The sequence below is a fragment of the Propithecus coquereli genome, unplaced genomic scaffold (assembly GCF_000956105.1).
Source record: "Propithecus coquereli isolate 6110/MARCELLA unplaced genomic scaffold, Pcoq_1.0 Scaffold27, whole genome shotgun sequence".
NCBI classification, from domain to species: Eukaryota; Metazoa; Chordata; class Mammalia; order Primates; family Indriidae; genus Propithecus; species Propithecus coquereli.
Window position 1 is genome coordinate 9,505,954 of NW_012148285.1, and position 13,757 is coordinate 9,519,710.

Genomic DNA, 13,757 nt, shown 5'->3' on the forward strand with positions numbered 1-13,757 from the left:
ACTTGACCTCTCGTGCAGTGGCCATTGGAGGACCTTAATTTGTACTTGGAACCATTGCTCTGGCTACGGTGCGGAGAACAGAGGGGAGGCGAGAGATCTGACTTCGTCCCCCCTGATGTGGATTCATTGTCCCTCTAGCAGACCCGAGCCTGTCAGCCAGCTCGAAGACCCCTTCTCCACAGCAGAGCCCTCAGGGTCTGAGTTGGGCAGCCAGTCGGACCGTGATCTGCATCTGGCATTTTCTAAAGCATCCACAGCTCTTGGCCGTCTGAGCGGAGCCTACTAGGTCCTGAGTCTGCCCCATCAAGGGCTTTTCATTGAGAATCTCCTCCGTTTCTGGTCAGCCACATGCCAAGCAGGTGATGGAAGTGGGTTGGCCAGCTCTGGCCGTCGCTGTCACTGACCTGTAGGTGGCGGTGGCCGCCTGCTGCCTCTCTGGCTCTCAGCGTCCTGGCAGCGCAAGTCCTTGTTCTCTCCTCCACGTCAGCCGGTGTCCTTGTCTCTTTCCTCCTGAATCTTGGATCCAGTACCCACCTCTGTCTTCCTCTGTCTTACATGATGCTTTTCTGACTTCCCAGCTTTCACTGCAGTAAATGTCAGGTAACTTCATTCGAATAGGCTTTACAAAGTATTAATACTTATGCGGAGCACTGGAGGAGGTGTCCCACGTGGAAGTCTGCGCATGCAGACCTTGGTCTTGACTATGAAGGGCGTTAGTCCATTGCTCACTGCCAGACACCCATCAGTGGGGACAGACGTGATTAGAGGCAGGCGTGTAGGTGCCTGGGTGCAGAGAGCAGAACGCCCGCCCCCTGCCTCCTCCCTCCATCCTGCCTGCCTGTCATCTGCATTCCCTCTCTCCCTTCTACTCATCCATCTGTCTGTCCACCCACCCACCCCTCCACCAGCCACCGAGCACCTCTAGGAACCGAACATTCCCGGGTTGTCCGTCATGGGTTCTTGCCCTCAGAGAATTTATTGCATAGTAGAGGCAGAGACTTGTAAAGGTACAAATGCAGGTGAATGTTTAGGTGTTGTTCATTCATTTGCGTGTTCGTTCATTCACTGAATGAGTGTTTATTACTTTCCAGGCTCTGGTCTGGGTGTGGGGCATAGTGACTGAGACTTGCAGAGCTCGTGTTCTAGTGGAGAGAAGACAGGCAGTCGTTGATAAATAAATATGCAAGATAATTGCTCATTTTGCCAAATGCTAGGAAGAAATGGAGAGTAACATGGGAGAGGATAATTTTGGGTGGGGTAAGAGTTACCAGGTAGGGGGTGTGCACACACACGTGTGTGTGAGAGAGCGAGCGTGCGTGCCTGGTGTGGGGGTGTGCATGTGTGCATCTGTTGAGGGAGATGTATACTGGTGGGTGTGTGTGCGAGTACTTGGCAGTTTGTGTACCTGGTGGTGTGTGTGCACCTGGTGAGGCGTGTGCATGTGTGCCTGGTGGGATGTGTGTAATTATCTCTTTTAGGGAGAGGATCCCCAGGCTTTATGAGCTTTTCCAGAGGGCCGTGGCCCAGGAAAGGTGGAAATGTTCTGAACCTCTGGCCTTCGCGGAAACACACCCAGGCAGGTGGGAGCTGCTCAGGACCTCCCCGCGTAGGAGCTCCCAGCAGGCCTGGGGTCGTCACCATCTGCTTTTCTGCCTCAGGAGGAAGCACTGTGTGTCTCAGCTCCAAAGGGGTGTTGGAATAGTGTTGACCGGGTTCGTCGTGCCACTTCAGGGATGCTCTGCTGTCATGTCACCCTCTTTAGTGGGCAGTGAGCCATGATGTCAGACAAGGCCCTTTTCCGTTTTCTTCCCCCTTAGCAAGTAGCAGCAGTACAGTCGGGTGGGTCAGGTTGCAGTGTGTGTCTGTCTAACATCTAACAAGAAATGAACCCCTTACAAAATTGCTAATAATGATTTGATAGACACATGTCATACAGTATGTCATTGGGCCATCACAACAGCCCTATTAGGAAGATACTAATAGTATTCCCATTGTAGAGACACTAAAACTGAGGCCCAGAAAGGCCACGTGGGTGGGCCAGGGTCGCCCGGCTGGTCGGCAGTGGAGCCAGGGTTTAACCAAGGCAGCACATCCCACAGCCTGTGCTTAACCTTCGTCCTCCGGAGTGGGGCCTTTCCGTTTTCCGTGATGGGAAGGCGTCCGCCCGTGTCTTGCAAAGTTACGGCGGATCTGAAGGATGGCCCATGTGCTGTCTTGTCTGGAGCCTGAGCTTTTTCTCTGCTGCTTGCAGACAGGGTGATGTGGAGGAAGAAACACAGATTTGGGACTGAAAAAGACAGAAGTCTAAATGATGTCTCCGCCAGCTACTGGCTCTGGGCCCTTGGGCAAAGGCCAGTTCACCCCTCATTTACCCGCCACGCACAGATGCAGACAAGGTGAAATCGCACAGTTAGGCCTCGGCTGCTGTGCTTTGCCAGCCTGCGAGGCGGGAAAATGCTCATCCCGGCCCCATCTTGAATGTTGGGAACTTTTAAAACAAAAATCGTATGGGACTTTGTGGGCATTGTTATGAGGAAGAAACGAGTACGTTGGGTAAATTAACTGTATTACGATGTTTGTGGTCTACGTGCAGGCGGAATTTGGTTGTGTGGGGAGATAAAAGAGGGTTTCTTGAAATGACTAATATGTCTCTCTAAACGTGCATTAGGGGTGCAGAGAGTGCACGTATCACATCTGAAATGTTCTATTGTTCTGTTTGTTTTTCATTACTCTGAAACGATTACTGCAAAAATTCCTAAATTGGATGCTTTTCAAAGAGGAAGATTAAAGACCATAAGCACAGTCTTGCAGCTGTGTGAAAAATAGCTCGCATCTGTGGGTTTTTGGGATGCGCTGGGTAGCGAGCCTTAGCATGTTCACCTGGGCCCTACTCTCACGGGAAGAAACCTCAGGCCCGATGAGGAGTGTCAGCTCTGTCCATGAGCCCCGAGGGGCCTCAGCTGGCATTTTGTAGCATATCCGTATCAGATGAACACCATCCGCTTGGCGTTTTTTAACTAAAGCCTCCTTGATGCATTTTGGCGGGGGACAGGTCTCTGTAATGCCCAGACAAGGATGCTGAGGCATTCCGAAGAAACCCAGACAGAAACCTTGAAGGGCGCTGAGAAAGAAGAAAGTCTGGTCTTGATATGCCCACCGAAATACGGAGCAGGCTTGCTTCGATGACTGGGAATTTGTAGCTGTTTGATTGAAGGTCCGTTCTAGTTCAAGAGTCTTATGTTTGTTATGCACGCTTTTGTTGTTGGAGTTACCAGTAGTCCTGTTTCTAGTGTGGGGAGGGAAGTGTTTGTGTTCCTGGTGTTGGCCGCAAGGTTGTCACAGCCAGCAATTCCTAGTCACTGCCAAGAACACAAGAAGGAGCTTTGGATTGTTGGGTGAAGAAGTTAAAGGGTCCGTGAAACCCAGGAAGGAGAATGCCTCGGGCATCAAGGAGGAGGCGTCCTTAGGAGAGCTTTGCCAATCTGCTGCTGCCGCTTGGAGGATCGCGCCCTCTTCCTGCTTACACGGCACAGGGACACAGGGAGATGCTTGTCACAGCTGGCTGGCCCTGAGGGAACACCCACTTAGGAGGAAACAGTCCAGATATTGGCCCAGTCAGACTCTCTTTTGGTTGCAAGTCTTGTGATCACAAGTGGCAAATACCTCACCTGAAACTGGCTCATACAAAACCATTATTGCCTCATGTGAGTAAAGAGTGGTCGTGGTTTGAACCTGGGCAACAGTTCAGAGCCCCATCTTGTGTTCTTCGTAGAGACTAGGAATTGTTGGCTGGGACAGCTTTGCAGCCGACACCAGGAATACAAATACTTCTGGAGCCTGCAGAGAGAGCAGGATCGAGTGTGTCGTGGCTAGCCTTGGTCCTGGTGGCGTTCTGGCTCCCGGCACAGCCCCGTGGAGGCCCAGCCAGCAGCACCGCCAGCCGTGTTTCTCTGAGGTGCTCTTGTCTCCTTCCAGCAAGGCCCCGTTTCCCCAGTAGTGAACTGGTTTTTCTTGCCGGTAATCAAAGAGTCTGTGACTAAGAAGAGAAGGACCAGTGGCGCTGTCAGCCTGGCTCACAGAGCCAGGGGAGGAGCTCCTGGCTCCCGGCGTGGATGGAAGCATCCAGAACAGAAGCATGGTGAGGTGGAGCAGGCTTGGTGTGGCTCGGATTCCACACGGCGAGAGAAGCTCGTGGTCCCTCACAGGACAGCTAGCCACAGTGGGAGGGAGAGGGTCGTTCTTGATCACATCAGAAGGTGACAGGCTAATGGCTGTCCTGGCTGAACTATTGCCTCCCCAGCCTGCGCATTCACACGGTGCCGCCTGGCTGCATGATGCTGTGATACTCATTACTCAAGCGCATCGTGGAGGCTGCGTGCAGCGGAACAGTCCCTGTGTGGCTGGAACTCTTCATTCAGAAGGGGAAGCCCTACAACCATCTTTTGGGCACAGCCATTTCTTCGGCGTCTTCCCAGTTGAGTGTTTGCTTGTTCAGATGGCACATTCTTTTATAACTATTTTATTCCCACTGATTTCCCATTCTCAAGAATATTTCATTTGGAAAGGTCTTGGTGTAATCAAGCAAAGTAGAAAACTCTTCTTATAGTTTTGACCTGGACTTGTCACCTCCTCCTCCCACTGGCCAGCTCCTCCTCCTCCTCCTGAGCTTTGCTCAGACATCACCTCCTCCAGGCAGCCTTCCTTGATGGGCTTCCACACAGCATTCCATGCCACCTCTCCTCGTCTCCTGGTTTCCTGTGCTTCCCTCTGTCATGACACTTACTCCACTGGACTATAGTTTTTTGTCTGTTTCGCTGTCTGCCTCACTTTAGAGTAGCTATAACTTTTGCTAATGATAGCTACCTTTTGTTAAATATTTACATGCCAAGCAAAGTGGTTGACTTTTAAACATAGTCCTAGAAGGTAGATGCTATAATTGTCCACATTTTACATTAAGAAATTGAGGCACATGGAGAGGTTTAGTAAATTATTTAAGGTCATACGACTAATAAGAATATGAAATCAAGATTTGATCCTAGGCAGCCTTAGTCCCAAGATCATGCTAATAATCACTGTGGCAAACTGCTGTCATACCTCAGTATCTCTGCTTGCAGCCAGCACAGTTCCTCCGTATAGTAGGTGCTCAGTAAACATTGAGTGAACTAAAATGAATTAGATACTTATGAATGCACAGCTCAGCTAACTCGAAAGGACGTTGTCAGAGGTGGTTTTGCAGCTTCTGTTGCTGTGGTTAGGGTGAGAGGCAGGTTTGGCCTCCCACTCCTAGAGAGTCTCGTAGTCAGCGAGCAAGTTTTCACCATGGCTCTTCTCTCCAAGACAGAGAAGCTGACTCTGTTATTAAAACCTGTCTCCTACACCAGCGGCTTTCTCAAAGGCTTTGGCTGTGAGGCTGCAGGGTGACAGGTAACCTCCCATCCATCACAGCAGTTCTGGTTGGGGCTGTAAACAATTCGGAGTATCAGATCTTCCAAGAGGGGTTTCCTTTAAATATCCTTAGATTGAAAAAATTCAGGCCCCATATTGCGAACATCCTGGGACCCAGCGTGGTCTCCTGCCATGGCTGGGGCTGCCTGGAGTTGAGTCATGGGTGAGCTCTCAGGTCCTGGCCCTGCAGCCTGGGCCCGGCCCTGCTTCTGTGGCCAGCTCTGCTTTCCTGCATTCACTCTTGGACATTTCTTCTTTGTTGCTAAATGACAGAGAAGTGCCTTTCGTTTGGGGATGTGGCCGTGCCTTTTCAGCTATCTCTATATTTTAACATCCATCTGATTGTATTTGGGGAGAAGAGGGAGGCTGGTTGGATATGCATTGTCTTCACAGCACTGACCAAGAGCTCTGCTTACTTGAACAATATTTAATTTTCCTAATACTGAAGTCAGTGTTCAATAGAGGCAAAAATTTTGGAAACTTGAAAAGCCATAAAGAAAATAAAAAAATCTACCAACATTTAGAAGTAGCCACTGTTAATGTTTTTTTTTTTTTTTTTAGGAAATCTTTAGCTTCTAGGACATCTGCCTTTTTTTTTTTTTTTTTTTGAGACAGAGTCTCACTGTGTTGCCCGGGGTAGAATGCCGTGGGTCAGCCTAGCTCACAGCAACCTCAAACTCCTGGGCTCAGGCGATCCTTCTGCCTCAGCCTCCCGGGTAGCTGGGACTACAGGCATGCGCCACCAGGCCCAGCTAATTTTTTCTGTATATTTTCAGTTGTCCGATTAATTTCTTTCTTTTTTTAGTAGAGACGGGGTCTCGCTCTTGCTCAGGCTGGCTTCAATCTCCTGAGCTCAAGCAATCTGCCCTCCTCGGCCTCTCTGTTAATGTTTTGATTTGTATCCTGGTCTTATTTCTGGGGATATAATTACACAGGTGCGCAGCCTGGCTGGAATCATACTTATCGATACATTGTAAGCAGTCCCGAAATTACGTTATTTCACAATAAACAGAGGTGCAGCTTCTGCTCGTCTCTGCCTTCCCCCTGCCCGGGCAAGACTCACTGGTATTTATATTTGTGAAGAAAGAAGCAGAAGACTCTACCTTCCCAGTGAAACCTACAGTTCTGTGTGTAGCATCAGTGCTGCAGATGGAGCAGCCGGTTGAGCAGTGCACATGGCCGAGGGGCTATAACGTGCATGACTCAGATATCCAGACTGCAACATGTGACTGCAGGATGAAGTCATATTTCCTTTTAAATTCCCCAAATATGATCATTGGAGGCCCCGGAAGCTTGATTGCCAGAAATTAGCTCCCATCAGAACGGCTGCAGCTATTTCTGAGCACCAGGAGCTGTCTCACGTGCACTCGGAGACGTGGCCCATGTGGTTTTCTCCGTGGCCCCTGCTGCCGCTGCCCGTGCCGAAGACGACCCTCTCTAGGACACCAGGCTCCTGGGCACAGCCGTCCGCTAGCGGCCACTGTTGCTCTGACTTGGAATGGTGAATTTAAAAGGAAATATGACTTCATCCTGCAGTTCCATGTGACAGTTGGGATGGGAAGATCCATTAACTTAGGGTGACATGAGGTGGAAACTGTCCCGTGGGTCCTCCATGAGAGGACATGTGCATCTTTTCATCCTTTGTTGGGAGAGGTTCTGCCTGTGGCTTATCTACTCGCAGACCTTGTTTTAGAGCCAAAGGGTGAGTGCCAGGGTCAGACACACAGTGCGTCAGGGGAACAGGAGTGCCCCCCTTTCCGTGGGCTTCCCTTGGTTTCCCGGAGGAGGCAGCGGACAGTGGTGGGAGTCGGCCAGGCCTGGGCTTCAGTCTTTGCTCCCCTTCTCACTGGCTCTGTGCTGGACCAGCGGCCCTGGCTCGGGAAGGTAGAGTGGCAAATACCTCTGCACCAGGGTGACGGCAAGTAAAAGTGAATGAGCCAGCTATGGCCCAGGGCCCATCGTGTTAAAAAAAAAAAAAAAAAGTTTCTTCTTCTGTTAGAGATTTGCGTCTGTCTTCTTCCTCCGGCTGCTGTGCACAAGGGTGGAGATCTGTGCTCGGATTTTCCCCACTCCAGATCCGTAAGCACTATAAATGACAGCTCCGTGCTCTGAGCAGTCACTGGTTTGTGTGTTTGACACACGTCCATCAAGTGCATGCACAGACACACAGGTGACATCCTGCTGTTGTGGAACCCAGAGGGGCACGGCCCGTCAGTAAGGGCCTGCCCAGCAGTGCTCTCACGGACGCGTGGACAGACGGCCTGCGTCCACTCTGACCCGTCCATTCTCTTTACACGTGCATTTCTGAACGTATATTGAGGACTTCCTTTGTACTTCCTTTGGGTAAAATCGACCAGACCCTCTGCCCTCATGGAGCTCATCCCCCTCTTGAGGGAGGCAGACAATAGCAGGTCTACCTGGCGTGCCAGACGGCAGTCGGTGCTGGGAACAGCAGTGATGGTTGAGCCACGGCCTCAGGGAGTGAGGGGACTGGCATCGAGGCTGTCCAAGGCAAGGGCGTTCCAGGCAGCGGGAACAGCGATGGCAAAGGCCTGTGGCTCCGCCCCCTTTGTTATCCTCTGACATCCCAAACCCAGGTCCGGCCACCTCCAGGGCCCTCTTGCAGCCCTTGTCCTCCCTACACCCACTGCCCTTCCGCTTGCCACTGTTCCACACACCCCTGTTCCATGTTCCCTCCAAACACGCCCTGCCCTCTGCCCCAGAGCTGGTTCCCTTCCGGCGTTGGTCCACTCTGACTCATTCTTTTTGTTCGAGATGAAACATCCCTGCTGAGCTAACCCAACCCCACTCCCAGGCCTATCGCCACTGGGAGACCCATGTCCTTTTCCTACAGCCCTCGTTTCCATTTGGAAGTGTGTGTTCATGTGTGTGACTGTTGACATCAGGTCAGCCAGGTTCCCTGGCCGAGCTCCAGGAAGGCAGGGATCACAAAGGAAGGCTTTGTTCTCCATGATGTCCCCAAGGCCCAGCCCTGAGCTTGGTACATAAGAGGCTACCTGGTGGTGACCCTGGGGAGGGAACACCCAGCGAGGATGAAGGAACAAGACCTGACTTAAGTCCAAAAACCAGTTAAACAGAACAGGCAGTCTGGTGGGAAGGTTGGTCTCTGGGTCCTGCTGGCCGTGCTGCTTTCAGAAGCATTGAGCCTGGTGTCAAACGTCCAGAGACAGTTGAGCTTGAACTTGAGCTGGAGTGGAGTGAGCAGAGTGTGTGCCCCTGAGTCTCTCCTGAGATGTGGCGGCTGCTTGTCAATTGCGTTGATGATCACAGCAGCGCTGTTCCAGGTAGGGCAGAGACTGGGTGGGTCTGCACCGCATCTAGACCCGTATTCTGTATCCTCCTTCACAGGTGTGTGGGATTGTGCTGGCAACGCTTAGTGAACAGTGCGTTTCCTCTTTTACTCGTCTGCCTCATTTACATAACCCAGTGAACTGAAAAGTCGTTTTTCTTTGGCTAAGTTATTCATCTTATTCTCGGCATTTGGCTGCAATAATATCCCTCCTTCGGCATGGTCATGCGGTAATTCGGGCGTTTCATTCTGGCAGTGAGGAGGACTCTTACAGTTAATAACACATGAAGCCATTTCATTAAAAGGAAAGTTTTGTTAGGATACATTAACATAGGCTGCGAACCAAAACACAAATCATTTCATTCCCTGGCTATTAAGAAAGCAAAATGAATTAGGAACCTAAAGCCATTTTTAAAAGAATCTCTGTTATCCTAATGCCATCTGACTAGCTTTGCATTTAACAGCCCACGTCCAGGGCTTCAGAGTTTTAGAGAGTTCGTCGCACTTGTTTTTCTCTGAGGTGGAGAAGGTGCGGCGAGGGCGTTGGGCATAGCATCAACTGAAGGCCCAGTTCTGGTTCTGCTGTTTGCTCTTGAGGTCTTAATGGGCACCTTTTTTAGTTGCTCCACGGCTCTGTTTTAAGGCATGTAAAATTGCAGGGCTTTGGTGAACGTTGCATGCAAAACGTCTGGCACACGGAAAGTGTTGCGCAATGGTGTGTCGTCTTCTGTAAGTCCAAGAAAGTTATAGTTAATACTAGCTTTCACCCTCGAATATTGCAACATGCATGAAAAAGTGTTGCATTCCGAGGCGCAGAACTTCGGGTAATCAAGAAGCCACGTGGATTTGGAAATGGAGAGGGAGACGTTTGGTCTGTGCTGCAGGAAGCAGGCGCAGCCTAAACTTTGGGTTCCAAATCAGCGGTGTGTCGATGAGTGTTCGTTTCCGAGTTCTCGCCGCATTCCTGTCGGCTGGTTTCTCTGTGGGATCTGATCCTCGCAGAGGTTTACAGCATCCATCAAGCATCTCCTACGAGGTCTTCCTCCTAAAATAGCACTCTTGTCTGGGAACCTGGGTGCTTATGTGACAGGGGCTGGATGAACGCCCGGGCCGGGCTGCGGTCAGTGGAGAGGTGCACGGAGCTCATTCTGAGTCAGAAGCCCGAGGAGCGCTTCCCGGGTTTTGTTTAGTACTTGAAAACCTGCCTGAGAAGGTCATTTACTGAACTCCGCTGTTTTTGTTGAGTTTTCTGGAAGCAGAGGGGATGCTTAACTGCCCAATCCGCAGACTCCGCTTTATGTTTGTGTTTCTCTGCCTGCCTAGCATTTGACAATTAATTAGGCAGGGTAATTACCTGGTTTAATTTCGTGATTGCACATCCTATAATTACTCCTAATTCTGTAATAAGGAAGTTCATGTACACAAAGGCTGCCGATGACGAAGATGATGGGGGTGACAATATTAACAGCTGCCACTGCCTGCTGCCTGCCAGGCTTGGGGCAAGGTATGATGTCCCCCCACAGCCACTCGGCAAGATTGCCGTCGTACCCATTTTACAGATGGAGAAGCTGAGTCTGAAGGTGGGACATCCCCAGGGTCACAGCTAGAAAGGGGAAGAACTAGATGCGAACACAGGCCTCTCCCCCTGCACAGCCATCCCCTCTGCCCAGGCCATTCTGCCCCTTGCAGGAGTGCCTGAGAGCCGATGTGCATTTGGCTAAAAATACCTGTGCCTGTGCTTGGCAACCCTTACACCGGATCTGGGACTTCAGCCTACTCAGAGTGAGCTTTTAAATCTTCGTCCTCTCTCTGTCTTCCTGAACTCCCTCTCCACCCCTCCTTCCTCTCCACCCTTCGTTCCTCCTCACAGGTGTGTGTGTATGTGTCTGAGATAAATTTTACCTAATTTTACCTTGGACACCAGCACTTGGCGGTTAGATGTTATAACAGACGTACAGAATGTCGCCCTGCACGTAATCGCTCGGTTCTGCTCCCGCTGAGATGGAGCTAATGGCACTATCTTCACTTTCCAAATGGAGAATCGAGGCTTGGGAGGCGAACTGACTTACCCAGGATCACTTGACTAGCAAGAAGCGAGGCTGGAATTTGAACCTAGGTCTTCCTGAGGCCAGTGTCTGGGCTCCTTCTCAACGCTGATGTCCGACAGTGTGACAGGTCCCCGTGGACTGTCCCCCACAGAGCCTTCGGCACCCACTCTTGCCCTGTTCACGGCCTGGCTTAGACATCCTGGCACACAGTGGGGTGAAAGCTCACTCTCCTGAGGACAGTGAAGGTGCAGCTTTGTTTTGGTTTTGTTTTTAAATTCAGGATTAACATAAATATGATCAGGTGCATAAATTTTAAGCTTGTAATTATGTTTATTTATACTTCTGTATGTAACTATGTAACCACTGCCTAGAGAGGGAGATAGGACATTTCCAGCATCTAGAAGGCTCCTTTGTGCCGCCTCGTGCTCTATGTAAGAATCCTTGCCTGCTCGTGAAGACAGTCTGTTATGTTTCTCCTAGTAGCTTTACGGTTTCCCCTTTCACATGTAGGTCTATGATCCCAAAAGAAATGAGTGCCAAAGCCTCACACATGGATGTTCATAGCTGCTTTATTCATAACGGCCCCACCTGGAAACAACCTAAATGCCTATCCCAGCAGAACAGGTAGACAAAGTGTGGCTTATTTGTGCAGTGGAATATTACGCAGCAATGAAGAGGGACGTGCGTGCTGTACGCAACAACACAGGTGCATCTCGTGGACGTGGTGCTGAGCGAAAGAAACCAGACAGAGTGGAGCACACAGCGCATGATCTGTTTGGATAAAGTCTGAAAGCAGGTGGAGGAGTGTCTGGGGCCAGCGCTCGGCGCAGGGGAGAGTGGTGTTGAGTGGTAAAGGGCAGGAGAGAGCCCTGTGGGAGTGCTCCAGCAGACGTTCTTAATCTTCCAGATGGAAGCGTTTCCCTGGGACCCTGTCTGTACAGGAGTTTGCTCTGGATTCTGTTCATTGATAGACTGAGGTTTCTGCCTCCCTGCTCCCCGTTATCCTGTCTTTGCCCCCCAGTGTCATTATAGGCATCACTGGGGCAGTTTTTCCCCGTGGAAAAGAAATCTCAAGATTTGAACTTCCTTTTAAAATGGAGAAGAGAGAGGTCACCCCGATTCCTGATTACAGATATTACCCTCCTCCTATTTAATTTTCTTTTGCTGAGTCAAGGAGATTGGACTCGAAGTGGCTTTTTATTGCTGGTTTTAAAAGGAACTTGGTTTTGTTGCAAGAGGTCGACTCTTCTCATTCCTCCAGGGAATTATTATCATTGTGGCTCAAGCAGAAGAAATTGGGGCCAATCAAACTTAATTTGCAGGGGAGAGCCTTTTAAAGTAAAAAAAACAAAACAAAACAGTTCTGGGCATAAGCCCTTTGCATTCTTCAGTGAAATAAGTCCAGGACTTGGTTAAATATATATAATTCAAGGACAACGTAATTTGCAAAGAATGTTCCCTAATTTGGGATGCTAAAAGCATTGTTGGTGAAGAGCAACCTTTCAGGTAATACTGGGTGATTTTAATTGCATGGCACTAGATTAGATTAGATCTGAAGGGAGAGGCATAAATGAGAAGATGGAATTGGAACATCTGCTACCAAGGAGACCGTTCTGAGGACACAGGATCTGCCCAGCAAAGGGGCACTTGAGCCTCAGAGGAATTGAGCAGGGGCCCTTCTGCCCAGCTGCCCACAGCGCTGGTTTGGGACTCCTGGCGCCTTCGGGAGCCTGGGTCACTGCTTGGCGTACTGCGCTAGAAAGCGCCAGGCCTTAGTGGCAGGCAACCCTGGGTTTAGATCCTTTGTCTCCTTACCTCCCCTGGGCAAGTGACGTGACTTCTCTGAGCCCGTGTCTTCCTTCATTTGAAAAGGGAGATGTTCATACCGGTTGCCTTGCGGATTGACACGAGGAGGCATGGCGGATGAGCCCTGTGAAGTGCCTGGGCTAGCGCTCAGCAAGATAGGTGAGAAGATCTGGGCTCAGGTTTAGACATGATGAGTTTTAGGTGGCTATGGGAAGTCAGGTCCTGGTCTGGAGTTTACATCAGGGGTCCAAACTAGAGAGAGAGAGATCTAGGAGTCATTGGCCTTAAAAATGTACAGTGCAGAACTGGGCGTGTGGATGGGTGTGTAGGGTCGAGGCGTGTTTTAGACAGAAGAGGAGGTGCCTACATGGAAGGCCGAGGAAGAGCAGTCAGAGAGTGAGAGAAGGACTCCCCCTTCCAGGGAGTGAAAACAGTTGGCTTTTGCATGTATGTTATGAAAAATGTAGAGTCAGAATTTATCACTCACATTAGAGAGTTTTTATCATTATGTTAAAGAGGTTTTTAAGATGTGTATTGACATTCACTGATTGCGAATTACAATAGCTATTTATCATTGGAGACTGTACCCTCTGGGCTGTTCTTAACTCGTGCGATTTTTTAAAACCCATTGATTTCTCTCCCACTTCTCTGGTTTCCTTTGTGAAGTAGCTGCTGTATGTTCCCGGAAGGTGCTAGGACCTGTAAAATGTTGATGAAACAGGGCTCATGTTTTGTACACCTAGAGTGTTCTCTTTCTCCATCCAATTCCACTGGAAACTTCTATCCATTAATTGAGATTCTTTGGTATAAGTCTTCATTCCTTCCTCTTGTTCACAAGGATATTGTGAGAGACCCTCATGGTCACCAGACCAGGGTTTGAATATGTAATCTCTGCATTTGGGGATGATGGGTGGTTTTCACGTAGAGGCAGAATTTATCACTCATGTTAGAGGTGCCTATTTTTATGGTTAGAGAAATCTTTAAGATGTGTATTGACAGTCACTGATTGTAAATTACAATAGCCATTTTTCATTGGGGGCTTTACTATCTGGGCTGTTCTTAACTTGTGTAATTAAAAAAAAATGGATTGATGTCTCTCTCTGTCTCTCTCTCTCTCTCCTCTGTTTTTCCTTGCGATGTAGTTGCTG

The 13,757-nt window shown here is 49.8% G+C and overlaps 1 protein-coding gene across 1 annotated transcript in view; it reads left to right on the plus strand.

Annotated features, from left to right (window-relative positions):
• SNX29 (sorting nexin 29) overlaps positions 1-13,757 on the plus strand; it is a 496,896-nt gene that overhangs the window by 411,007 nt on the left and 72,132 nt on the right. The window lies entirely within an intron of this gene.